Below are 25780 nucleotides of genomic sequence, written 5' to 3'. Positions count from 1 at the left end.
CTATTCCAGTTTGCAAAATTACTGTGTTCAATCTTTATAAAGAAATGTTCTGCATTGTATATTTGTTATGGTTCAGCACTTTGGCTCAGAGCAGAAATGAAATACAAGCACGAAGATGTAAACAACCGCACTTTAGCTCTGCCAGACAGTTATGAGGTATAGATCATCAATATGAAAAAAACAACTTGGCTCCAGAGAAGACTTTTGTTCACAGATTAAGTATTTAAATCTTAAGAGGGCCAAAAATAATTCCCAGTCCCAAAGAGACACATGTGTGTGTGTTTGTGTGTAAGTACATATATATGCAAATATATATATAAAAATACATAAAAGTAATCCCTTGACACTAATTCCTTTCTGAAGAAGCTGATTTTTTCCCCCCAAGAATCCCCACAGAAAGTTAGAACTTTTTTCCTCTACTGAAGCACAAATGCACCAGAAGACAGCCAAAACACAATCTACGAACAATACACAAGTTTCAGTTGCAAGTGCGTATTGGCTTCACCTGGTTATGCCTTCGAAGAGGAACCCTTCTTTCAATTCCTTATCTTGTTTCTCATTTTACATTTGCTATCTCTGTCACCTCTCAGCTCTAATACATTAAGAAGTCCCCTCACTCCCTTTACTTGAATCCATTATCCACATCATCTGCAATTTAATCTGACAGGAAGTCCTTGGAAAAGCAGAGCAGAACGTAACAGCTGGCTCCTGTTTTTACAGCAAAGCCATCACCGTGGCTTTAGTCCATCCTTTGAAGGAGGCAATAAGCCAAAATCCCAACACATACAGAGCGTGCCCAGAAGAAAAAAAAAAAAGATTTTGACAAGGGCAATTCAGAAATCAGCTGGATGTCGATAACTTTGCATGAACCAACTACTAACAGTTTTGCAGACTTGCTCAAATAATTGGTTTAAACAGATTTTCAGCAAAAAGAAGCCATCTTGAAGATTTCACTAATTTAACCTTGCAGAACAGTGATTTCTTTGGTATAATACCTCTCTATTTATAACAGGCATGGCTACCAGACTAAGAAAAGTCAGTTTCCACTTCATTTTCATATATTCCCCATTAGTGTTTTCTAATATCCCAGAAGAGGGGTTTGCAGTCCAGAACATTGATATATGTGCTTCACAGGGTCCAACAGAGTATCAATAATGATATACACACTAGTATGATGCTACTTTAATTCAAAACAGAATTATGATCAACATTCATCTTCTGAGCACAGCACCTGCTCAGTATTAATTTCTCAGTTACCAAGATATAGGAATAAAAAAGCCCACCGCTATGTCCTCCTTAGACCATAAACTTCTTTTTTCCTTTTTTAATAATTATTAAAATAGAAGCAGGATGACATTTATTAGAGGAATATTTCCACCTACCACTAATGAACTATGAATCTGTGGGAAGAGACTGCACCTGGAAACTGTGCATGAAAAAGCTCTGAAAAAACATGAGAAGGCAGATAACTAAGATACATAAAATTTTCACTCCTTAACCTCAAATTATACTTCTAAAATATAGATAATCTAGAGCACATCATACACAAAATACTTTGCAAAATCTAAAACATACTCACCCCACAACAATTTAGTGCAGTTTTGTTTGTCAAAGCCCTTTCACATGAACTAAGTGCTCCGCCACATTATCTCTGCGTTGCCTACGCCTTTATGAAATTTGAAATACCAGCTCTAAATGGTACCAAGTCACTGAAGTCCAGTGACTACACATTACCAAAGGTATTACAGTTCAGATCACTGCAGAACCAGGGGACTGAAGGAGGTGATGTGAGACTATTTTACTGACCCTACACCACGCCAGCTGCTCCTTTGAACTGTACTGATGCCCCCATTGCCCCAGCCTGTAGAGGGTTCTCTGCTTCTGGCCAGCTGCCAATTTCTTGGTTTTTGAAGCAGAAGGGTTACACACCATTGCTGTCCGCCTGTCCTGTGGTGTCAGAGGTGGCACAGTGCTCTCATGAGACTCACAGCCACCAGGATCACTTGCCCACCACTACTAAGGCAACTTACCTATAGAAAGTGCTTGAAAAAGTTCTGATATTTAATTAACAGCAAATATATTCTAAAAACTTCTCTTGGAAATCTACTTTCTAAAATCATAGGCGTGTATTAATTATTGTGCTCCTATATTAATTCACATGATCATATTATGGTAAAATGGAAATATTTCTGAAATTCACGTCTACAATTTTGAAGAAAAAAAGTCCCCTTGAATGTTAAAAACATGCTTTTGCATTAGCTCACTCCTCCTGTAAACATAGCATATATATTTTATTGCTTAAAAATCACCACTTGGCTGAATTCTATATCTAAAACTTCATTTAAAAGCACAATAGTATTTATGACACCAGGGTACACAAGTATGTTACAGGCTGCTACTACAAATCCTTGAGTTTCGATAGGTCTGAATAGCAAGTGTTTGAACGCAGAGTTCATCCAGAACTTTTTTTCAGACGGGTCTTGCACAACACCTCCGGCACCTCCGGCAGCTCAGCTGGGAATCCTGCAAACCCTTCCATTGCACAGAGCGCTCCCTACGTGGTTTAGCAGCATTTACGCACATTTAAGTGCAGCCAACATCAAACTTATAATGCTATCAACTATTTTCAAGCTTCTGATGCACTGTTTAAGTTACAACTCTTGGATTGTTCAATACCCTTCCCTTTTATCTGCTTGGGATTTTTGGTTGGTTTGTTTGAAACAAAAAAATTCTAGTGACAAGGGATCCAAACTTGCAGCAGAAAATAAAACTATTTTATATCACACTTCTGGGCTTGAACAAACTCCGCTTTTCACAGGGTAGGCATTTTATATTATATAGCCTCACTGAAACTGAGGCATCAAACTTGTTCCAAGATACTGCACTATGAACAGCCACAAACATTTCATTAAATGCTGTCTCTCTTGCAATAAACATTGCTTTCTCTTGTTCTCCTTTTCCTTTTATTAAGTATTTGATAGCAGGTGCTAAAATAATGAGAAATTTCTTTTCATTTAGCACTGAATGTGGCATCTCTTTTTTGTTTCTGAAGCAATCCAGCCAGCTCCTGAAACTGCACAACAGTTTTCACAAGTAATAGGGAACTGGAGAATCCTACAGACCGCAGCCAAGATGGTCAACAAGTGCAATAAGTTTAACCAGGTCTCCAGAAACTAAACATTTATTTTTAAAAGTATAATACGAACACACACGAGAAAAGCACTAATTTATTTATGACCTTTCAATTAACTTCATGCTTTCTTCTCCAAGCCCAAAGCTAATCCTTAATATGGAACTGACATTTACATTTTCTGCATCTTAACTGTTGAGTGGGAAAAAGTCTAATAAAAACTGGTAAAAAAACTTGACTGTAGAAGGATTTTCAAAGACCAAGAAAAATTTGATGAAAGACAACCTGATCTGCCGCAAGGACTTTTTTGCTACTTTCCACAACACCTATAGCCTTATCCCTTTACTACACATAAAGCATGAACTTCAACAGACTGTTTTCATGGGCAAATAACATTTCAATTTACTGGAAACTCTACATAGAAAAAATACTGAGTTATAATTACCCTTTAATTTCATTCACGGCATTTTCCAACAGCTGCAGAGTCCAATGAAGTTTGACTGAGGTATATTGCATATACTCAATCAAATAGACAATCCAGCAGTCTAGTATGACTGCATCAATTCAAGGACCTTGTTCCTTCTTCACACATTAATAGTAACACACTAAATCTAAAGGAAATTACAATCCAAAACTGTTCTTCAGGATCTGAAAGGCAGACTCTTCGCCAAACACTGAGGCTCTTCCACAGAAGCGGCTGTCCCCAGATATGGAGCTATCTCTCTTTCCCTAAAAAAACCTGGAGGGAGACTGTTCCCATGAGAACAGCTGGGCAAAAATCCATCTCATGGCCACCTTCAAGATGACTGACCGGTCACCAGAAAGGGACAAGCTCACTCCTTTTCAGAGAATAAGCACAGCTCTGAGCCTTTCCCCTCTATACAGCTGTCAGAGGGGTGGGAAAATGACCTCTTTTCCTTAGAGTCTGCCTTTGCATTCATTGGGCATCCATCAGAAGCAGACATGGTACTTGCATTTACAATACAAGCATACAAACACCATTTACAATATAAGCACACAAACACCAACATATAAACTTGATGTGAAAGCACAATATTATAAATGGACAATTTCACGGACAATTTCTCGGGGACAGCTCAGACATATCCTCTGTAAACGACTAACTCTTCTATCCCCATCCTGAAACTACACGATAACCACGCAGCCACTTGACATTTCTCTGCCAACAAGTGAAAGGCTGCACTCGCTCACAGGTGGCATGTGCGTTACAATATACCCAGAGATATTCTATACGTTCTCTGAGAAAGCTGAATACTGTACATATTGACTGAGAACTGGCTGACAGCTGCCCTAGAATACAAAAGTTTAAAATGTTCCACAGTGAAAGATGGGCATGCAGCGCTGCTGACTGACTGGTTAGTTTTGTATTATTTCAGAATTACAGCCCTCTAAGCTTATCAGAAGAGTGTGCTGATCAACACTATTGAAAGCACCCTATTTACATGCAGGAAAACGGGCTGTCATTACCTTTATCTTTCTTATAGGTAGTAAGAAGAAAGGAGTAACTCTAACTTACTGAAACTCAGTGTTAAGATTTAATTGCTAAATATTGTTCTAAGGTTAATCCAAATTTTTAATCCGATTCTCCATTTGGATTCTGGACAAGAAGCTAAGGCAGTTCTGCAAGCAAAAAGGAAATGTTTGCCTGTGCAAAGCCAAGAACACCCATTTTAGAAAAGAAGTGGGACTTCAGCAGTGACATGACACAACATATTGCTCAGAAGTAAACAAAAGCATTAATCATCAGATTTCAAAAGAGCAAGAAGCTATCTTCTGGTACTGAAAGTTAATTAATGTTCAAGATAATACTGGGATCCTATTCCCAGTTTTCAAAGAGTAGCACAAAATGTGTTGATTTGAAAAAAAAACCCAAATAAACAACAAAAAAGAACCAAACAAAAAACCCCGACAAAACCACACATGCCCCCAAAAGTGACACGGATTTAAGAGCATAAAATTGAATGCAAGCAAAATCTGCTGTGTGTATGGGATAAGAAGAGGGCTGTCCAGCCTAGGAAACAGGTTCTTTCAGCCATTCAACCAGTATTGAAAGTGGTGCAAGTCTCAACCTGCATCACTCTTCTTCCCCCTTAAACACCGGCACATGATAGAGTTGCCTGCGATTCTCCACTGTACCAAGCAAAAAACATAGTCAAATCCACTACACCTGACAGTTATGGGGGCAAATCAGCAAGCCCTTGGACTGTAATAATTCGTCAGGCTTCATGTCACGCCTTTTCCCATAGCAGCCTCTTTCACTGGAGGCTGAATATCACACCTAGGATTTTCACAACAAGCTGCTGCAACAGAGGTGGTATGGGAGAGTACTCGAACAAATCCTTGTGAGACTGAACAAGCTATGTGCTGCTCACATAAAACTTTCATGGAAACATACAGTCAAAACACACCTTTTGGAAACCTATTTAATGGATACTTGGGAAACTCAGCATTTATCTAGCTCTGGAGTACATTTTACAGTCTTATGATTCCAGGCTTACTCTGATTTCCAGTCTCATAGCAGCCCATACAGTAGATACACACAGAGCCCAGTGCAAGACTGGTTTTCCTATTACAAAAAAAATCAATCAAACAAACAAAACCAAACCACATTCCAGTACTGAATTGCTATATAGGCTTCACAAGTTTATTTATAAATGCATAGTTTACTACCAGTAATGACAGCAGGACCACTCAGTTTCTGCCATTCACCTGACACCACTAATGCAATCAAATTGTCCAAGGAAGCACATACAGAACATGTCACAGCTTACAGCACCTTTAGTGTAAATCATCCAAATGGAGCCAGTCAACCCCAGGATTAGCTGCACATTCCTGTAGGAATCTCTGATCCAGAACGTCCATGAAGAACGTCTAAGCCAGCTGAAGACATTGCCACTTACGTAACTAATACACAAGGCTGGTTTGCATAGACAAAAAACAGCTCTAGATACCATGTCTACAGCATACATTCAAATATATAAATGAAATACACACAGACGTATTTTTTTAAGTAATTCACTCTCATTTTGAATATCTTCTCAGAGCAACAGGTCACTTGAGCAAATATTGCAGACTCCTTTCACTAAGCAAGTCAGATTTCAAACCAGGAACACAAAAGTTTCACCGCAGCAGCTGTTCTGTAATACATTTTACCCGGTCTCTGGGAAAGACATGGAAAAATAATTAATCAGCATTAAAGCCCTGGAAAGGGTGCCTTCAAAATTAAAAAAAAAAATAAATAAAAACAGAGAAAGAGCATGTGTGCAGAGAAAGAGAAGGAAAAAACTTCAGGTGTGTTTATTACACAAGACTTGCATTATTGTTTAAGACACCATCATACAGACACCCTGAGATAATGAAGGCATTTATTTCTGATATTCATCTATATATACAGGTGGTGGTCGTGTGTGTGTCTGTTGCAGGGTGGGAGAGTTAAACAGGTGAATAATTCAGAATGACATAAAAATTCCTTGGTTCTTTTAATCTCTTCACTGTGAGAGCAAAGCAAGATTAAATCTAGTGTGCATGTATAGCCTTACCTTTTCTTTCTATAATTAACTAGTGATGCTTTTAAAATGTACCTTAAGGCACTGCAAGACGATGCTGTGCTTCACCCAAAAGAATGACTGTGACTCTCCTCCACGTAGCCACTCAGCGCATTAAGGAGAAAATTAGCAAGTTCGGGTTCAGTAAGCTCTACATTACTTTTGCAACAGCAAACACAAATAATAAAACCAAAACATCCATAGTGAAGTCTATCTTTAATTATTTTTAATAAATGTTCTGGTTAGCAAATGCCATATCTACTGAAGTTTCTCATTTACTAGAGCTCTAAGCAAAGTTACAGCTGCAGTGCTGTCAAACAGAGAGAGAAAAGGAAAGGATACAGAAGGAAGGCACATCCTACCCTCTTTTATCTCCCAGCAAAATACAATATAACTATCCTCAGACATAAACCCAACACACTAAGTTACTTATGAAGATCTAAACTTTATTGTCAAAATAGCCTTAGTTTAATATAATCCTGACCTGTGCTATGCAGCCGTCCGAAATCTTGCCAATGATGCTTTCAACACCACCTTCAATACACAGGGTCAGCAAATAAGTATCCAATAAACAGCAGTTTAAACAGCAGACAGCTTAACCTTTCTCCTGGCTTTAAAAAATGTCAGACTGTTCAGTGTTTGCTCAAGACTCTTCTTTTACCAACATTCAATTTGAATGAGCCGGTGAAAATGCACCGTTCATCCTCTCGTGAGAAGAGGATGCATTTATGTGAAACATGAGAAGAATGCCTAATGCTGAAACATACTCTCTGCATCCTCAATGAGATTTTATTACAGGGCTGTCTTTCTTCTCACTGGCGTGTGTCAGCATGCCTGCAACCATTCTACTTCTTTTATGGCCAGATGCTATCTGTACACTTGTATTTACGTTCAGTACTCTACGGGAACACTATGTGTGACACACACATTATAACCCAATGCAGAATACTTAAAAAATAATCAACCCTGCTACTCCAAGCACTCACGTGTGATACGGAAATTAAAAAATATTCTGCTAATATTGCATACAGCTAATTTTCAGGTTATTAACAATCAGATTTTTAAAACTATTTTGGCTTCCAAAAGCATTAAGGGCTTGGATTTTCAAATATGCCTAAAGGTAAGTCCATTTTATAAACTGGCTCTGTGGTTCTCAAAAGAAAACCTGGTAGTTTAACTAAAGATACAAACAAGATTTTAATTAAAACCAGTAATTTTTTCTATTGTAGCAGGGCTCCATATGAGATAATTTAATAATTTCTGAACTTGTCAGCAAAAATTTATGGGTTAAAATCTGTTTAAAAAACCCCAACAAACAAGAAACAAAAACCAAACTACAGAACCATAACCAACTTCCTAGAGCCTGCAGCCCTTCAAAGAACATTACTAGTGCAACTGTAATTTTTAGTTAAAGAAGCATGACTTACAAAAAGAATGTTTTTTTCTGAGATCTTTCGGTATCTTAGGCTGTGACAACTAGATTTCACCAGTTCTGATAAATAATAAAAGAGCCTGGCAAACATTCAGTTTTTCTAGTCCTCCACCGACACAGGTCTACAGTTCCTATCAATACATTATTTATATTTCAGGAGCATTCTCCACGTGGTAATCACCTTCTATACGGGCAGATAATAAGTCTCTGTTGCAAAAACCTTCCATTCCAAGACAGCAAGGAAGTAAAAAGTTATTCTTTTAAAAATATGGTTTCCTAGTCATAATAAAAATGCACATTAAAAGTAATAGAACAGAGATGCTGGCATTGTAAATGAAAATCTCTGAAGCAATATTGAGTTTGAGAAAAGTGCTATCTACGGCAATACCTTTCACTATCATCTTTGTTAAAACAATAAAAGTTCAACAAAATGAAGCCTTAAAAATATAACTTATCTTCACGGGTTCTTTATCTTCCTTGATTTTTCCATTTATTTGTTTCTCTTCATTCTTTTCACTATATAACTAACATTCACTCCTCTTAACACTGTATTTCTCATTCTGTAACTATGTCCTTACTAAAACACCACCTCTTTATCACCTTATGCTGCAGCATTGACCCCAGGAATTTTCTGCAGTGTCCAACCACCTGGCTCAAGGATGGGTGGGTGTACACCATGCATTTCCACTGACTGTCCTGGATCAATCTCGATTCCTCAGCACCCCAGAGAAAGGATCCCCCCTAACGTAACCCCACAAAGTACAACTGGAGTTTCAGAAAGGTCTCACACTCCTTGAAACAAGATTTTCTTAACAGCTGCAACACAACAGGGCATGTTGTGTTGAGGAGTTATCATGGAAGTTGTCAGCAGCTTTATGGGCTGACATGCCAAAGTGGCAGTATCCCCAGTGTGACAAAATTATGCTGCTTAAATTCTTCGTGATCCTTAAAGTTTAACACGCAAGACTGGTGGTAATTTAGAAAGAGTAGGAAGACACACAACTCCAACCGTTTTTGAAAACATTCAGCAGTGGAGCAAGATGCTAAAAAGAAAATATGACATAATCTTTTTCCAGAGTCTTTCTATTCTACCTACTATTGTTGATGCCATTCCATCAGCTACTTATCTTAGTGGAGCAGAGAAGATAACATCATGTAAAGATGGCAATCCACCTTTTCTGGAAATAGAGACAAGGAACCTCATTTCTTTCTCTTTAATCCCCAACGGCCTGCAATAAGAGCACCTCCAGAGGAAGGCAAAGACATGGCAACTGTATTACAGAAAAACTAAATTTAAGGACACAATTTTGGAAACTTAAGCTATGACAAAGTAATGCTCTTCAGAGAACTATATTAATTATAAATTATAAACATAACATTTTCCAATTGAAAGGCAGAGAAATAAACTATCAACTATTCTTGCATGAACCAGTATTTAATTCTTCTACCTTCTGGCTTCATCCTGAGTTTTTATGCAATACATGCTGATGTTGGTAAAGGCTCATATGCTTAGGCGTAGCTAATTAAGACAGTCACGTGCATAAGTTTGCTGAATCAGACCTCCAGCGCTTTCATTTGGTATCTTCCTCGACCCGCCCCCCCCCCCCCCCCACACACTTTACTGACTGCAGTTCACACTTGCATTGAAGAATTAAAATATCTTCCTTCCGTGTAAGCAGCATTGCTGACTCCATGTGCACTATACCTCCATACTCATTTAAGGAAATGCCTACCTGGTGAGGAAAAAGAGCATCAAGGGCTTTCTAGGTAGCAGAGCAACTTTCATACTTTTGCTCATTCCAACATTTAATCGCCTACTAGTGATTTTCAGTATCAGGCAGTTGCCTATTTGTTCCTATTCAAAACAGACTGCTGCACGTTAATTATTGCCCCTTCAATATGGGGGTTTCGTGGTTTTTTCAATATGGAGGTTGGGTGAAAGCTTAAGGCATCCATTTATCAAACACCCTCATCCCCCCCCAAGTCAACAGGAGGAAAAAACCCCAAACCAGCACCAATAAAACAAGAAAAATAACAAAAACCAAACAAAACCCCCAGACAATAAAAATATTCCCTTCTTCCCTATTTGAAGTAGAAGATAGACGGATTGAAGAACATACATTCCATTTGACAGAAGTTAGATCTGCTAAAGACTACTAACTGCAATACAACTTAATTAACATTATAGACATAAGACACGCGTGGGAGGGAACAATCTAAGAGCTGAAAGAACGTCAACTACCTGGTACTTCAAAATTTGATTTGTTAATTTTTATTCTGAGCTAAGAAGTTACCCTCTTTCTAGTATGTCCCTTGCTGAATAATTCCAGGAAAAGTAATAGGTGTTTTTTAGTCATATTGAGACTTTTCTATTTTGCCTACTGAGCAAACACTTCTTTTCAACTGTTTTACCCTTAGTCATAACAAGCAGAGAGGTGCAACGAGGAGGCAGTATTCAGAAACTAGGACTGGAAGCACCACCCATGTGCACAGTACAGCAGTTGTTCTATTATGCTAAGCTCTGTTTACCCCACCTGAACCCTGTAAGTCCTCTTTGCTGCTATTAACTCTCAAATAGAAGCAAAGCAGGGACTAAAACACTTCAAGACTTTCAATCTCTGTCACACAGTGATGCTCATTCTCTGCAGAAGACTCCAGCCACGGCCCAATTTCATTCTGAGTTGCATACCATCCTGTGCACCAACAAAAAAATGAATAAGATTGCATTTTCCTATTTGTACCAACCAAGGATTCCACCAAACACAGCGGTAGCTGCACGCTTGTCTGCAGAAACTCAAAAGATTATGTTGACTGCCTATAGTCACCAGCCAGCTAACAAGAAAACAAACTCGACCTCAAGAGTAAATGTACTGATGGTTCATAAGAAACCTTAACAAAATATATAGCTAGCAAGGGTGGAGGGTGGGGGGGCAACCAACCAATTCTCATGTTGCAGAGGAATACCCCTAACACATCAACTATACACACAGAAATTTATTACTAGAAGATCACCAAATCAGTGCTTAACTGAGTGCTCTACCAAGTGCAAACAGAAAGGGCTGACACAAAGACTTCCTCAAAGAGGTTATCTTGGAAAGCACTTCTTCAAAAGGCAATACAAAGTATAACCTAAACTAGCAGAGAAAACTAAGCTCACCATTTTGTTAAACTACATTAATTCTCATACAGCCAATTGAGGTTCTCTACGTAGGGGTATACGCCTATCTAGCTCTCATTTAGTATACGGTGACTGTGCAAAAACATGAAGAGGAGACTGCGTGACAGCACAAACCAAACCAAAACAGAGAATTGCAAGGGGACATTTACAGCTCTGTGAGTCTAAGGACCAGAAATTTCAAAAACTAAACTTAGTCACCAAAACCCCACTGAAGTTCAACAGCAGTTAGACATCTTAATCTCTGAAGACCACAGATTTAACCTTCAAGTGCTTTGTCCTAGCAATAAATTGGACTGGTCAGACAGGAAGTTTCTCTAACACTGTATACCTATTCCAATCACACACTTCTTTGGAAGCACTGTAATTCCTCAACAATGCATTCACTCTATTTCTTCACTTTACCCAAGGTAGGAGTCCAATAGACCTGAAAAGTTGGATGTAAGTAGTTACAAATCAACTGAAAAGCAAAAGATATGACAGATTTGCTTCCTCTGTTCCTGATACATAAAGATGTCAGCAGTGGAGCTACAATAACTCACACAAGTCAGGATTTTCCACTTTACGGCTCTTCTCCCTCTGGCCACCTCTCTCTTTTTTTTTTTTTTTTTTTTTTTTTTTTAAAATGAATAGGTTACATAGCAAAATGTTACCTTTCTTTATTTGTAACTCAAGTTTTTCTGGTATTCATCTTTGTCAAGAAAAGCCTAACGATGTCAGGCTTTGGAGTCTGAAAAAAACAAAATAACAGCCAAAATTTCTACCCAAACAAAAGTGTTTATAAAAGTCCTATTTGGGAGGATGGGGAGGGGGGTGAAGGCACTCAAAGGAATTTATATGTAGAGACTTATTTAGCATCCATCTTGCATCTAATGTTAAAGGTCCATTACCACTCTAGACTACCAGCTTACCTATACATTAGTAGTAGTGTAGAATGGGAGAGAGGATTTCCAAGTCCATCATCCTCACCTTGCCAGACCACTGTCCCCCAGATATCTTTAAAAACGAAGGGCCATTAAATAAGACACACAAAGCGTATGGCTTACATAAAGCGTTCCAAGTGAAGCATCTACCAATATGCATATAAGAAATTTTCTCAATAGTGGGTTTTGCATGTTTGCACACCTGTTATAGTTAGATGCTCTTTATCGCTGCTATTCATTTTTTTTTTTAAATAAAGTGTACCACTATTAAATCACTGCCTTCTTCCCCTCCTCCTCTCCCAATTCGGTTCTCTGTTTTTCACCTATTTGCATTCCGCTTCACTTTTAATTTCCTTCATTTAATATCTTTCTCCATCACTTCTTCTAATCTTTCCAACCTCTCCTTTTGCTATGCGATTTCTTCTTTTCCAATTTATTTTGTGGTTTCCTTATACTTCACTCTCTGCCAACTTCTCTTTCCCTTTCCCTCCTGTTCATAAGAATCAGAATCATAGAATATCTGGAGTTGAAAGGGACCCATAAGGATCAAGTCCAACTCCCTGCTCCTCACAGAACTACCTAACACTAAACTGTATGACTTAAGAGTGATATCCAGAGGCTCCTTGAACTCTGACAGGCTTGGTGCCATGACCACTTCCCTAAAATACAGAATACTCATGAATTTGCATGTCATCCTTGTGCAGAGGCCATGCTAATCTTCTCTGTATCATTCAATTTTTGTGCTGCCAAAGTGAGCACAACTGGATGCCGGTTGGATGATTCCTGCCCCTTTCCAACAACCCCAAATTAGCAAACCTGCTCAGATGACAGCAGCCTGTCCGTGTCTTGTTCCGTCAGCTTAATCACCAGGCAGAAAGTGAAACCTCAGAGTTTGATCAATTTGCTGTCACAAGACCAGCGTTTGTAAAACCAGGAGATTAGCAATTAAGGTATGTAAATACGGCTAAAACATCATAGCCTCATGGTGAATGCTCTGAAGACCAAGGCATTCATAGCTGAAACACAGTAGCATAAAATTTCTGCTTGTGGAAAATCACATTTCCTGTTACTAAGGAAGAGCTCAAGGATTTGTACCGTGATTGTCGTGCTACTGTGCTCTATGTCAATGCTGAACACACCATCACCAACTTCCTCTTAAGCGATCCTTATTCCTATAATTGACATAAAAGCACCTCATCTTGAGAATTAACCTGCCCCGTTCCCGTCCCCATCAAGGTTACAGCACAGCAGCTCCCCAAAAGGCTTCAGAGCCAGTAGGTATAATGGATGGTTACTGCCCACATTGAGGGTCAGAAGGCTGGTCTCCACCGCCTTCAGTAGGGTATTAATTACGTTATTCTTGGACCCAAAAATATAGGACTGAAAGCTGATGTAGAACATCACTGGCTTTTCCTAGAGTCCATTTCATTGATTAACTGTACTCACAGCTGTGAAGCACTTTTCAATATTCAGCTTAATTATGTCTTTGCTGACTCTTAAAGACCATTACTTCTTGAAATGCTTGTCCTGGTCAGCCATCTAAATGTGTTTATTTTGCAGAACATGAATGAGTGATGCAACTAATCACAATGCAAGTGTATGCAGCTTCACAACATTTTTGTTGTCTGGCGTAATGAGCAAGTCAGAATAGGCGCTTGCTTGTTGGCGCTGTCTCTCACAGAATTTCCATTCGTTTAGTAACTCCAGGCTGGCAGCTAAATCAATCATGAACGGCCAAAACGCATCCATCCACCAAAGCCATAGACCTTAATTTAAGCACATACAATTCGAAGTACACCCAAGCTCTCTTGCTGAAAAGATTTTGGGTTTCAAGATTCAAGATTTTGAAGATTTTCAATCCCCAGACAAGCTGAACACTTGAAAAATAAAATCAGAAGAAGTGGAGATTCCCACAATTGCCCTGTCAATAGCAACAGAGAGATGAGGAAGGGGACGACAGCAGATCAGCACACAGTTACCCCTCCACACAGCATGCAAAACCACGCCTGCTGCTAAGAAAATAGTCTTGCGCTCATTTGCAAGTGCCAAAATGAAGTGTGAAATCCTAAAATGGTGCTAATTTACATTGATAAGAATATCTTTTGGCCAGAGAGGGAGAGAAGACCACTCTCTCAAGTGAAGTATTTTCTGATGTTCAGACTGGGCAACTAGGTCTGCTCCCTGGGAAGACAGCCTGCTCTCTGTCTTTTTGAGCTGAGAGCAGCTTCTTAGACTTAGGATGAAACCCCACACCTGCCAACCTTTAATTTTCTACTTACCATTCAAGAACCTAAGCAAAGTTTATGTACAGCCTCTGCAAGAGGCTGAAGGAAAATCTTTTCTTGTCTCCTGGTGAGTCATAGCACCACTAGAAATGTAAAAAAATGAGTATTTCTTTTATTTATTCAACACTTTCTCCACATTTTCCTCAAGACTACAGATCCTCTGGAAGTCCCTGAGCAATATTAGTTCTTCTCCTGCCCTCACTGCTACAGTATTGTACAGTAACGTAGAATTTGCCTAGCCTTCATTAAAACAGGTGAAACTGCCAACTGACAAAATCAACAGCCTTTGGTACCTACAGTGAACTCAGGGAAAACAGAGTGGGAGCTCACAGCACTGCTGAAATGTATGAACTGTGGGGGAATATACAAAAAGTAGGGAATAGGAGATAAAGACAAACATTTACGTTACTATGAAGGGCACAGAATAAAAAATGCAGTTAAGCAGGAAGCCCATTAAGAAGAGAATAATTCAGAAGAACACACATTCGAGTACAAAATGCAATTAATTCAGACAGGAAATAGGAATTCAAAAGTAATTATTATATTTTGCAAAGGCAGAATAAATGCAACCGAATCACACTGTTTAGTGCCTTGTGGCTTCGGATTTTTGGTTTTGGTTTTGTTATTTTATTTTCACTAGCAGATCCTCAGACACACACCCCATTCCCTCTCAAATCAATCAAAAACAGTAATTAAAAAAAATTCCACTTCAAGATCCCAATATGCCTGTGGGTCACATCACATATAACGTCATGGAAATAGTTAGCAGGAAAAGAGCCAGCTATCAAATAATTGACCACTGCTCAAAGCACGTATGTTCAGGATCTGAGTCCTGGTTTCCTACAGGACACAGACTTTCAGTAAAAGCCATTGTACCATAAACATTATCGCACCAATTGATTTTAAAGACCAGTTGAAACCTATTGCCTGTGACAGACCAGGTAAGCCAAACAATCTGTGTCCAGGGACTAAGCAAACTGCATTTGCACTTGAAATACTTTGATCCAGTCCCACAACTGTTCCCAGAAGAGGTCCAGCAATGAATACCAAAGTCCTTTTTCTCCTGCCCTCTGTCCAAAGTTCTGCATGTGCCTCTCTCTTTCACACTTCAAAAGGAAAAACATCTTCTCAGACCTCTGTAACAACCTCCAAACTTAACAGTCTCTAGTCTAGGGCAGGAGAAAAAAAAGACACAACAAAATCTCTTCCAACAGAAGCAGATTTGGTAGCCTTCAAGCAGCAGCTGAGGTAGTAAGGACAGTGCTATTTTAAACCGCATGCAAATGTTAGAAGATGACAGACAAAGAGAAAAACTAGTACAAAACAAATTCTTAAAATGTCAAGTGTCTTTCTGCAAACCAGATTACTGCAGGGCATGGGGCAAGCCAGCAGCGGAAGCACATGAGCTTAAAATGCAGCAGCAGCGGCCCATGAACAAGAGCAGTGATGATGCTCACCAACTCCATACACGCCTCAGGACTACCTCTTCAGATCTCTGCAACACTTCCAGCATAAGCCCCTTCCAGGGACTCTGAATTTCATTTTCGTTGTAGCACAGTACACCAGATTACTTCATAGTGTTTGCTTCATTTTGGTTTTAAATCAGGTCAAAAGATACTACGCATGCAGAGAATCTTCTAAAGAGAGCTGCTTCAGCAATCAAAAGTTCAGCAATAAAAAGCTGGACCTACAGCTTTGACTCCTCTAGTACAAGTGTTTATGACTCCTGAAAATAATTTTATTACATATTTCTTTACACTAGATGTGCAATGTAAGCCAATTTTCTTCCAGTAATGCTTTTGGAGACAGTTCACTTTTTTTCCAAAAGACCTATTAATCTTGTGAAAAGAGTATAATAACCTGAATCCAACCAGATACAGTATAAAATATTGCTGCAGTTTGACATATTTTTAATTCACTTTGATGTCTGAGCCACTGTGCATTCAGTTTCATGATCATTTACACAATCAGGTTTACAGCACAACAAACATGCTAAGCTTCCACAGAAACCAAATCTAAAAACTAGCTACCAATACACATTCCCGCAAAAAGCTATAATACAAAAATGGCTCTCAGCCAGATCAGGGAAGTTAACAGACAACGTGCTCATCTAGTCCAGAATCGGGCAAAGGAGTTAGCATCCTGGGTAGCAAAATCAAAGCAGTAAGGCCCCTAAAATTGGAGTAATTCTGAAGAATGGAACATTTGGAGAAGGCTGGTGCTCTGCCAGCCTCATCGCGAACAGAGGAAGACAAAATTCATTAAATAAATTATTCATTAGTATTTAACAGCTCAGCACTGGAACCAATATTTCTCTTTTGGCTAGAGAACACTGCTACGAATCCATCCACTTGTAACTGAACTGAAAAACTGAAAAAGTTAATGCCATCTATTGACAGGTTAATTTATAATGTCATTTTAATTAAAAAAAGATTATCTGATCACTTTCTGAGTGAAATGAAACTGCAGGTGACTGGGAACAATGTACCTACAGGCTAATGAATGATTTGAAGCATTTCAGTGTCCAATTAACACCAGCATCTGGTTTGGGGATTTTTTTTTTCCCCATCAAAGCATTTAGCCCTATATTAGTTATACTTTTAGTTAGCAGTAACAGAAAGTTTCAATCTTAGTATTATCCTTCAAGCAAAAATACAGAATATAAAACAGTCAGGACCTGGAATTCACATACCCAGAAGCAAACTCCTTATCATTTGCAGCTGTGCAAAACAGGGCAGGACACTTTTCCTAGCCTGATTTCAACAGCTATCCCAACACCAGACTAACTGAAGAAATGAGGTTAAGTGTCCTTTGTGCCCAAGACACAGGAACAGTGACCCATCTGCTTCCATCTGGAGGATCCTCTCTGAAGCCAGCTTCATGACATATCAAACTTCGCTTGGTTAAGAAGGTGGCTTCTTGTAGATTTTTAAACAAATCTTTGCCAATAAAAAGGCAATTGAATAATCCACTGATCTTCAAGATTAACACAGCTGGGATATTCGGCACAAGGGGACTTGGGGTGCATGGAGGAAGTATCCTTTGACTAGTTACAATCTCAGAGCATTTGCCTCCTGCCCCTTATTAACACTGGATTCAGATTAATCAAGCATAATTTCTGAAGTACAATAGGTATTTTTCCCATAAAATGTTCATCACTAACTCCCTAAGACCATAACTACACAACTAAGCTAAAAAATGAAAACAAGTATTTAAGTCCAAACTTGGCTTGGCGTTTTAATACTGTGAGCATGGGTGGACTTAAGAGTATCTCATTCACATATCATGTGTTAACTCTGTTACTGTTTAGGAAAGGTATGGTATCATTTCCTTAGGGAATTCTTGCAATTACACCAGGCAAGAGATGTTAATTTAGTGTGCCAAATGGTCACTTGAGAACAAAACAAGTACTCATTCCTGAGAGAGAGTGATTCAGAAGCAGGGTCAAGCTCTGTAGTTGCCAATATTTTGTTCATCAATCTCAGATTCACAACATTCACTGAATAAATTATTAAAGCAACTAGAAAAAAAAAACACAAAACACAAATCCAAACAAATAAAACAAAACAATAAAAACACAAACGAAAACAACCAAGCAATAAAAAATGCCAAGTACCATCTTTGCTGCGTAACTGTGTGATACTGTGATACTACCTCATATCTTTTCCCCTCTCTTTTCATTATGAGTGTCATTATTGTACCTTCTGACAGAAAATTGTGAGAACTGCAACCAGCACTAATTCAAATCAAAATACTGGAAAGCTTCACAAGAAGGCTTCAATGACCATACATATGTCCTACCTGAAAATCTACAGGAAAAAAAAAAAAGCCAGAACAAAACAAAATCATACCTTTGCTTCTCATGAATGCTCAATTTTAATTAAATGTCATCACTCCAACTAGATCACACTTCATCCTTCTTTTGAAACCAAGGCAGAAAATCAGTGCTTCTGCCTCTTTTTAACAGAGCTTTAACATGTTTCAAGGTCGCCATTTGCCTTTTATTTACAACAAAGATTTCTTACCCTTTTCCGTAAACTAAAGCAATTTTATCCCACCCAAGTAGCAGCTCTATGCAACTGTTGCCAAGCCAATAAATTAACAGACTCTTGTACTGATCACAGGAGGTAATTCTTTTTCGGCTCTTTTATCACTAACCTACAGACAGCACTCCCCTCCCAGACCTGAAGCTTGAACTTGGTTCCTGGTCTCCATTTATTGTGCTATTGCCTACCAAACAGTTTTAATACAAAGCAGCAATATATCAAGCTTCTTTCTAGCACTTCGCTCCCCAAGATGATCAAAATTGCTTCTTTCTTCATGCTGTAAGAGGCCTGTGCTGCAGAGTTAAAGGTTCAGGATTCACATTCTGCCAACAGTATACCTAGAAGAAATTCAGAGTTGCAAAGTACTTTGCAGAAGGAAAAGGAAGAAAAAGGGTGGGCTGTTTTTAAAGTTCCTTAGCATTTTAAAAGTGAATCCAATTCTCTGTCGAAAAAAACCTTTAAGATACATGGGTAAAAGCCAAACTGTATGCATCATGAGCAGATGCATGCAACCTTCTGCTTCTTACCCCAAAAGAGCTCCTAATCCAACATATTTTCACTGTCTCACACCTCTCTCTTCCTGCCATAATTATCTCACTCTGCCCCATGGACCAAATCTGGACTCTCTTCCCCGACTTGTGCAGTCTCTATCCTTTCCCACCTAGTTCTGTTCTGTGGTGCACTGCGTGCACACCTTTTAGCACAACAAAGAAATAACTGAAAGAACAAACAAGTGCAAAGTAACATTTCTCTCCTTCTACTGTGACTAAAGAAAGGAAATCTTTACTGAACGCATATAAACTAATGCCCTATTAAGAACAGCTGCAAATATTAAATGTCAGAAAGCTGATGGTTGCCAAAATAAAGTATCAGCACAAACCAACTGCTATGTCAGCTATTCCAGGCCTTTAATCTGTACCTCCTTTCACAGAGATGGAGATCTCTTTTTAAATACCATAATATGCATTAGGTAAATTAAGCAGTTGCCTGAAGGCCACTAGAAACTTCTCAGTCTTGACACAGTAAAGAAAGCAAAAACGTAGCTAGAAATTATTTATTAAATCTGTAATAAAAATCTTTTGGAAAGTACTGTCCACGCTTGATAAACTAGTGATGACCACACAAAACTAGAGTTGCTGGAGTTAACTCTCACTTAATTTCTAAATGAAGCACTTTTTCAAAGTGGAAATAAATGAAATTAACTCAATGGAGTTGCTCTGAAATGTCTTGGGAAGCAAATCCCTCTGGGTTTACTCATATGTCTGATCTTAAGTTTTCAGTTTAAATCACAACATGGCTCCTCCCTTGATTTGTTAGGAGACGTAGACTGAAGTTAAACAATAACAATAAAATGTAAAACGTTTCTTCTGTTCAAAATGCCCATCTCCTACTTCCTTTACTTGGGAAAAGAGGAAGGGTATCCTTCATGAAGGCCCCCTGAGACACACAATGAATTTCACGTTAAGTTTTCCTTCTGGTTAACTTACTCTGGTTATTTTCTTCTTTGAAAGCTCCATTTAACAAGTTGAACAATACACACCATTCAGATTCACCAATGGCACTTCTAACAAATTTAATTTCCATGGTAATTAGCATATTGGGGCTCTGTCCATGTGGGAAGAGTAACCAAAACCACCAAACTTTTTTTTTTTTTCTTTTTTTTTTTTTTTCTTTTAGATTTCTGAAGCAAATAAAGACTCTTAATTTAACAGCTAAATCTTCATTTCCAGATGAAACAGATTTTTTTTCTTTTTGAAATAGGAGGTGTTTTAAGCTTGGCCACTCTTACTTTTTTCTTTGCCATGAGCAACCTAACATCCAAACATCACCTGTCATGAAGTTTCACCATTAGCATCATTGTAAAGCGAGGTGCGAAGCATCCCACAGAGGTTATCTCAGGCTGGATTACCAGATAGAGAAACTCAAGAGAGGAACAGAATGGTGGGAAGAACACAAATAAAGCTTGTCATCTATCAGTGAATCAAATTTGTTAAGGTTTTCCTGAGTGTCCTGAAGAGACTTCCTATGTACAGGAGAACAGTGATGATTATACTCGCTTCACAAACCTTTTTGATAGACATCAGGCAAAGTTCCACTCTTCATGTGAGATCCCATCCGATCACCAAGTGCCCTCCTCGTGATGAACGCAGACACAGCAATGTGTTGCACCTGAGCCAGAGGCTGAGAGCACAGACTGGTGTGTTTAATTTTACCCAACTCAGAGAGCCACCAAAAGGCACAGTCCCTTTGAGCAGGCCTCCCTTGCGCTGCATTTAGCAATCACGTAGCCATGCTGTGAGTGAGTGACGGAGGGTTGAAGTGTCAATATCGAGTGCAGAAGGGGAGGCCAGGGAGGGTGGGAGATAGGTTAGCTTTCTACTGAATCAACAAACTGCTCCAAGGAAACACAGCAAGGAGCTAGTGAGGAGAAGAAGGAGGAGGAGGAGAAAGAGCTTGGCCATTTCTCTCAGCAGCAGTATACATCTAAACTATACCAAATGTATGGTGAAACCACACGGTATGTCAATAAAACAGAATTAGTATAAAACAAGTTTCACTACTCTCAAGAGATTTTCCTTTGCTGCACCTGGTGAATCCAGTACAAGCATGTGTGCCATCCAGGACATTGCTACCTTGCAGCTGCACCCCTCCCAGAGCAGCCCCCCTCACCGTGGTCACATCTTCCCAACCACCTGAGCCTGCTCAGCCGCAGCAGCATGAATGCTTCTCCTCCTCTTCCCTCCCTCCTCTAAAATCCCAGTTCCCTTGCTTTCGATCCATCATTACTTGCCAACCGCTCCCTCAACATACTGCCTTCCTGGGATGGGTGCAGTCGATCCCCCTTAACCAAACTAGCAATAGTTTTGTACCGGCTCCAAATGAGGTAAAGGCCTGAGCTGCAGCCGGGGACAACAACTCCTCTACGAAACCCACAAAGGAGCAGAGCACCGTGACCACAGATGCACATGAGCTTAGAGCACCGATACGTTGTGGGCACAAGGAATCTTCTGCATGCCTCTCCCATTGTATGCAACTTGACTACAAGCCAAACACTTTATCCCATAAATATGACAGCCTAGGTGAGCCTTCTCTGAGCTCTACCTGCTAGGCAGCATGGCTGCATGGCGGTGATCTCCCTTTGAGCTGGGACGCCTCTCAAGGTTGCTCCTCTAAGCAACAAGATCTTTTTCCAATGACAGATACTTGGATGAGCCCAGTTTGAGTTCTCTCTGGATAGCAACTGGACTATGTGCCAGGCAACTCCCCCCTTGAGCAGGGACTCCTCTCAATGTTATGAAACGTTAGTCATTTAGCTTAAATAAGTAAGTTTTAAATAAAATGAATCTGAATCTCTTCAAGATATAAAGTTGTGTGATTTAGTATACTGTTTGCTTAGCTTTACTTAGCATGAGTAGCTACATTTGCTGAAGCCTTAGGCCACAAGCTGTAAATTTGCACTTAGATTTACTGAACATGTACTTACTCAGCCAAAACAGGGCCTCCAGAACCTGTCAAAATCAGAAGATAAGGAGGCTTCAAGGCTACAGCCATCAACAGCAGGTGCAAGCACACAAGGTAATGGCCTGTCTGGAGACAGTGAAGAAACTCAACAAGGAGTCAGATGTCAGGCCAGAATCACTATTGGACCCAATGAGGAACAAGAAGACTCCAGACCCAAATACTACTATTGGACAGAGCTGTCACATCATGGACAAGAGAATAGTCTGTAAGGGTATAATTGCCCAAGGATTTCTTTATTCAGTTGGGACCCCTCTCCAGAGGCACTCCGCATGAGCTGACCCTGCTGCTGTACCAGTCTATTAAATTATTTATTTGTATAAAATCCGATGCCCAGGAGTCTGCTTCAGGAAACCTGGGATTCAAACTTTGTCACAGACTTAACAACAGATGCCCAGACAAAAGTGAATTGGGAATAAGCATGCCAAAGCTCTGAAATCTTAGCTAAGTGATATAAAGGATTGAGTATATATATATAATCCTTCAGCCATACACACATATAACCCCTTAGCCATAAACTGTTCACCAAGTCTGGAAGGAGTGGATCTAGCTGCACCTAAACTCCTCTCCAAGAAAGAGTTTAGAAAGCAAGAGGGTCCATTCTGAACCTTATTCAGACCAATGGGACGGTCTCAGTTACCTTTCTGCACCACCCTGTAAATCATTCCAAATGGATTCTAACTCTATTTTTCCTTGTATATTTCCTTCATGTAGTGTGTGAACTTTGCCATTGAACTTTGTTAAGTCTCACTTCTACAAATTCTTTGTGTCATCTAAAACACTCATCCGTGACATTCCCTCATAGTTACATAGGTTATATATGGTGCTAGTTATAAATGTGAAAATATGCTTATTTCGACAGCTGAAGAACAGGGAAAAAAAAAAAAAAAAAAAGGAACAGCAGAAATAAAAGTGCATAGCATACATCAACTGAGAGATGGAATAATGTTTCACAGACAGCAACAGAGGGGAAGCCTATTTAAAACAAGAACTAAGGAGCCAGAAGTACCTCATATTGAACAAAGGAACTGAAAACAAAACTGATTAGAAGCAATCCAGCCTTCGCTGAAACATACACACATCATCATTAACAATAATAACCTGGCTCTTCATGTGTAATCACTGCATGCTAGCCTCACTTTATATTCGTAATGTCCATTAATGTCAAGAGGAATTGTGCACATGGGCACCACGCTGCCCCCATGTTGTTCTTTGGTCTGCAGCCTGCTTTGCAGAGAAATCCACCTCTCCCTGCCACTTCTTCCCTCTAATCCAACTCATGAATGGAAACAAGGAAACAGCTGGGGCAGCCAAACTCAGACAAATGCAGTAAGTACTATTTCTTTTTTTCTTTTTTTTTATAATACAAGAATTTTGTACTATTAAGACAGTACCAGAAAGGTAAATTGTGAACATCTGCTCAGACAATATCAAATTCAAGACAGCACATGCTGGAGCACTGCAAGGACAGAATCCATCACAATCCGTACTTTGGATTTTGATGATTGATTTCATGTTACCGTCATCTAAAAATGGCTACAAAGATTATGGATGCAGAAAATGCCCAAAAGAAACAAGCAGTAATCCAGCATAGTTCGTCCAGGATGTCCCACCTTCCCCTTTACACAACATGTTTGGGGGCAGAGGAAGCATCGTGTTCTGACTCCCTACCATTTTGACAGTATCCTCAGAGGCTGAAATTTTCAGAGAAAAAACGACAAGGTATCACTGCAGTGTTGTAGGAAAGGTTCAGATAGAACAAATAGCATTAAATCACTCTCATCAACATACCAATTGCAACACTCATCAGCTATATGGCCATTATAATTCTGAACTGACTGAGACACAGAAATAGAAGAGTCTGACTGAACTCTACTATGCACAAGGAGGAGCAAAATGATGGCGTACACACTTGTTACCATGCCCTTAGTAGCTCAGATGAGCCACAAAACTATAAAAGCTAGGGTTTTCTCCATATGTGAGCACAGTCACCAGGAAGCTTCCAGAAACCTAACTCTAGAACACCGAAGGAATTAATTTTACAGAAATGTCTACAATAAATAGAGACTAAACCATTCAATTGGACCAATGCTTTATTTTCTAGTATCTCTTATCTTCTTCTTTTCGAAGCAGAATAGACCAAGTCAGTCACAGTCAAACCACAAAGGCACAACAATTTCATGTCAGAAGGACACAGGCAGACATACTTCTTGAGGTGGACTTATTTTACCCATTCACTTCATCCTAAAGCTATGTCAAATCCAAATCCATCACTACAGCTACCAAATCTAAAGTAAGTTTCCACATAAAAACCACATTTCAAATGGGTTTGCCTTAAATAAAAGATCAGTAGAAAATGCTTACATAGCTAATCTTTAATTCTCAGGTCGACAAAAAAAATCCTGCATTAGGCAATTCTTGCATAAGTTTATAATTCACTACCAGTCCCTCATGCACTTCTTACTTTCCTTTTACAGAACTCCAGCTTGTATCTACATCATCTCAAGATATTTATTTTTGTTTTCCATTCCACAGTAATTTCTAGTTTTGCCATCTTCCTTGCAATGATTTAAACAACATACTTAAGAGTCCTTTAGATAAGGACGTGAAACAGAATAGTCCTCCAGAAACCTTGCTCGTCAGTGCCCATTATTTTACTATAATTATATAGCTAAGTAATATCCTGTTACTTTATCAGGTATTTTATTACTATACCAAGTATTACGTGACATAAGGCTAAGTTCCACATCTTTAAGTGCTACTGTTTAGTCTTCTATTACATTAGACTTTATTTTCATAACATATTTTAATTAGCAATGCCCTGACTTATGTTGTGGGAATTCAGCAGGATGTCACCAGGCACTTCCATCTTGTGAAACAAAAGTTTTCCGGTTGATTTCAGGCATCCCATACCCAGCTGGAGAGAAAGAGGAAGGGCACAAACAGCTAGAGGGAAGAAGTTTTCTACACACGCGAGAACGACTTCTTTTGAATGCAAGCAAAGCCTTGTTCCTGGTTTGACATCTGTCCCCTATCCTTTGCAGAATTTCTGTATCACTGAACATATTTAACTTGTCTGTAGTTTACATCTCGTTTTACTGGAAAAAAACTTAGTACCTCCAAAAATGAAAGCATGTGGAGAAGAGGGGTGTAAGGATGGTCACTGCCATCACTCAGCAGGCAAGGAAAAGAGACAAACCCTGCTGGAGCTGTGGGGGGTGCTGAGCATCATCTTTTTGAACACACCATGTTACCCCCCACCACCGTGCCCCGGCCCCAGAGGTCTAGAATTTCAATACATCTATGAATATCTTTGTTACTAGAAGTTTCCAGCTCTTGTCCCTTGAAAGGTTAATAAATGATACTCACACAAGACTGACTGAATCATAATCAAGATATGCTTGCATTTGGAAAAATTCCTATGTTAAAACTCTTAGAGCTTTAGCAATTGTTGTCCCTGCCCACCCCTACCCTTCCAAAAAAATAATCTGGCATACTTATGCAGTTAAGTAGCCAATTGTTAAAAAAAAAAAAAACAAAAAACAAAAAAAAAACACCAGCAAACCACTTGATTACACATTTTCAGTTATTTATAATCAAGAGAAGTTCATTTAATAAACATATAAAAGCCATACTCTATTTCTCTGAATAAATTCTACAGCAATTGATACCTCCTTTGTATGTAAAAAAACGTATGCTGCAAA

The 25780-nt window shown here is 39.2% G+C and overlaps 1 protein-coding gene and 1 non-coding gene across 2 annotated transcripts in view; both read right to left on the bottom strand.

The window, feature by feature from the left end:
* The window catches only part of FRMPD4 (FERM and PDZ domain containing 4), a 409280-nt gene that overhangs the window by 178471 nt on the left and 205029 nt on the right, over window positions 1-25780 (bottom strand). The window lies entirely within an intron of this gene.
* Window positions 12887-12985, bottom strand: LOC147416247 (U6 spliceosomal RNA). The gene has a single exon (XR_015184252.1). It is a non-coding gene; the product is annotated as a U6 spliceosomal RNA (small nuclear RNA).

Source organism: Leptosomus discolor, chromosome 1 (assembly GCF_034619465.1).
Source record: "Leptosomus discolor isolate bLepDis1 chromosome 1, bLepDis1.hap2, whole genome shotgun sequence".
Taxonomy (NCBI): domain Eukaryota; kingdom Metazoa; phylum Chordata; class Aves; order Leptosomiformes; family Leptosomidae; genus Leptosomus; species Leptosomus discolor.
This window is presented reverse-complemented; position numbering and strand designations above follow the sequence as displayed.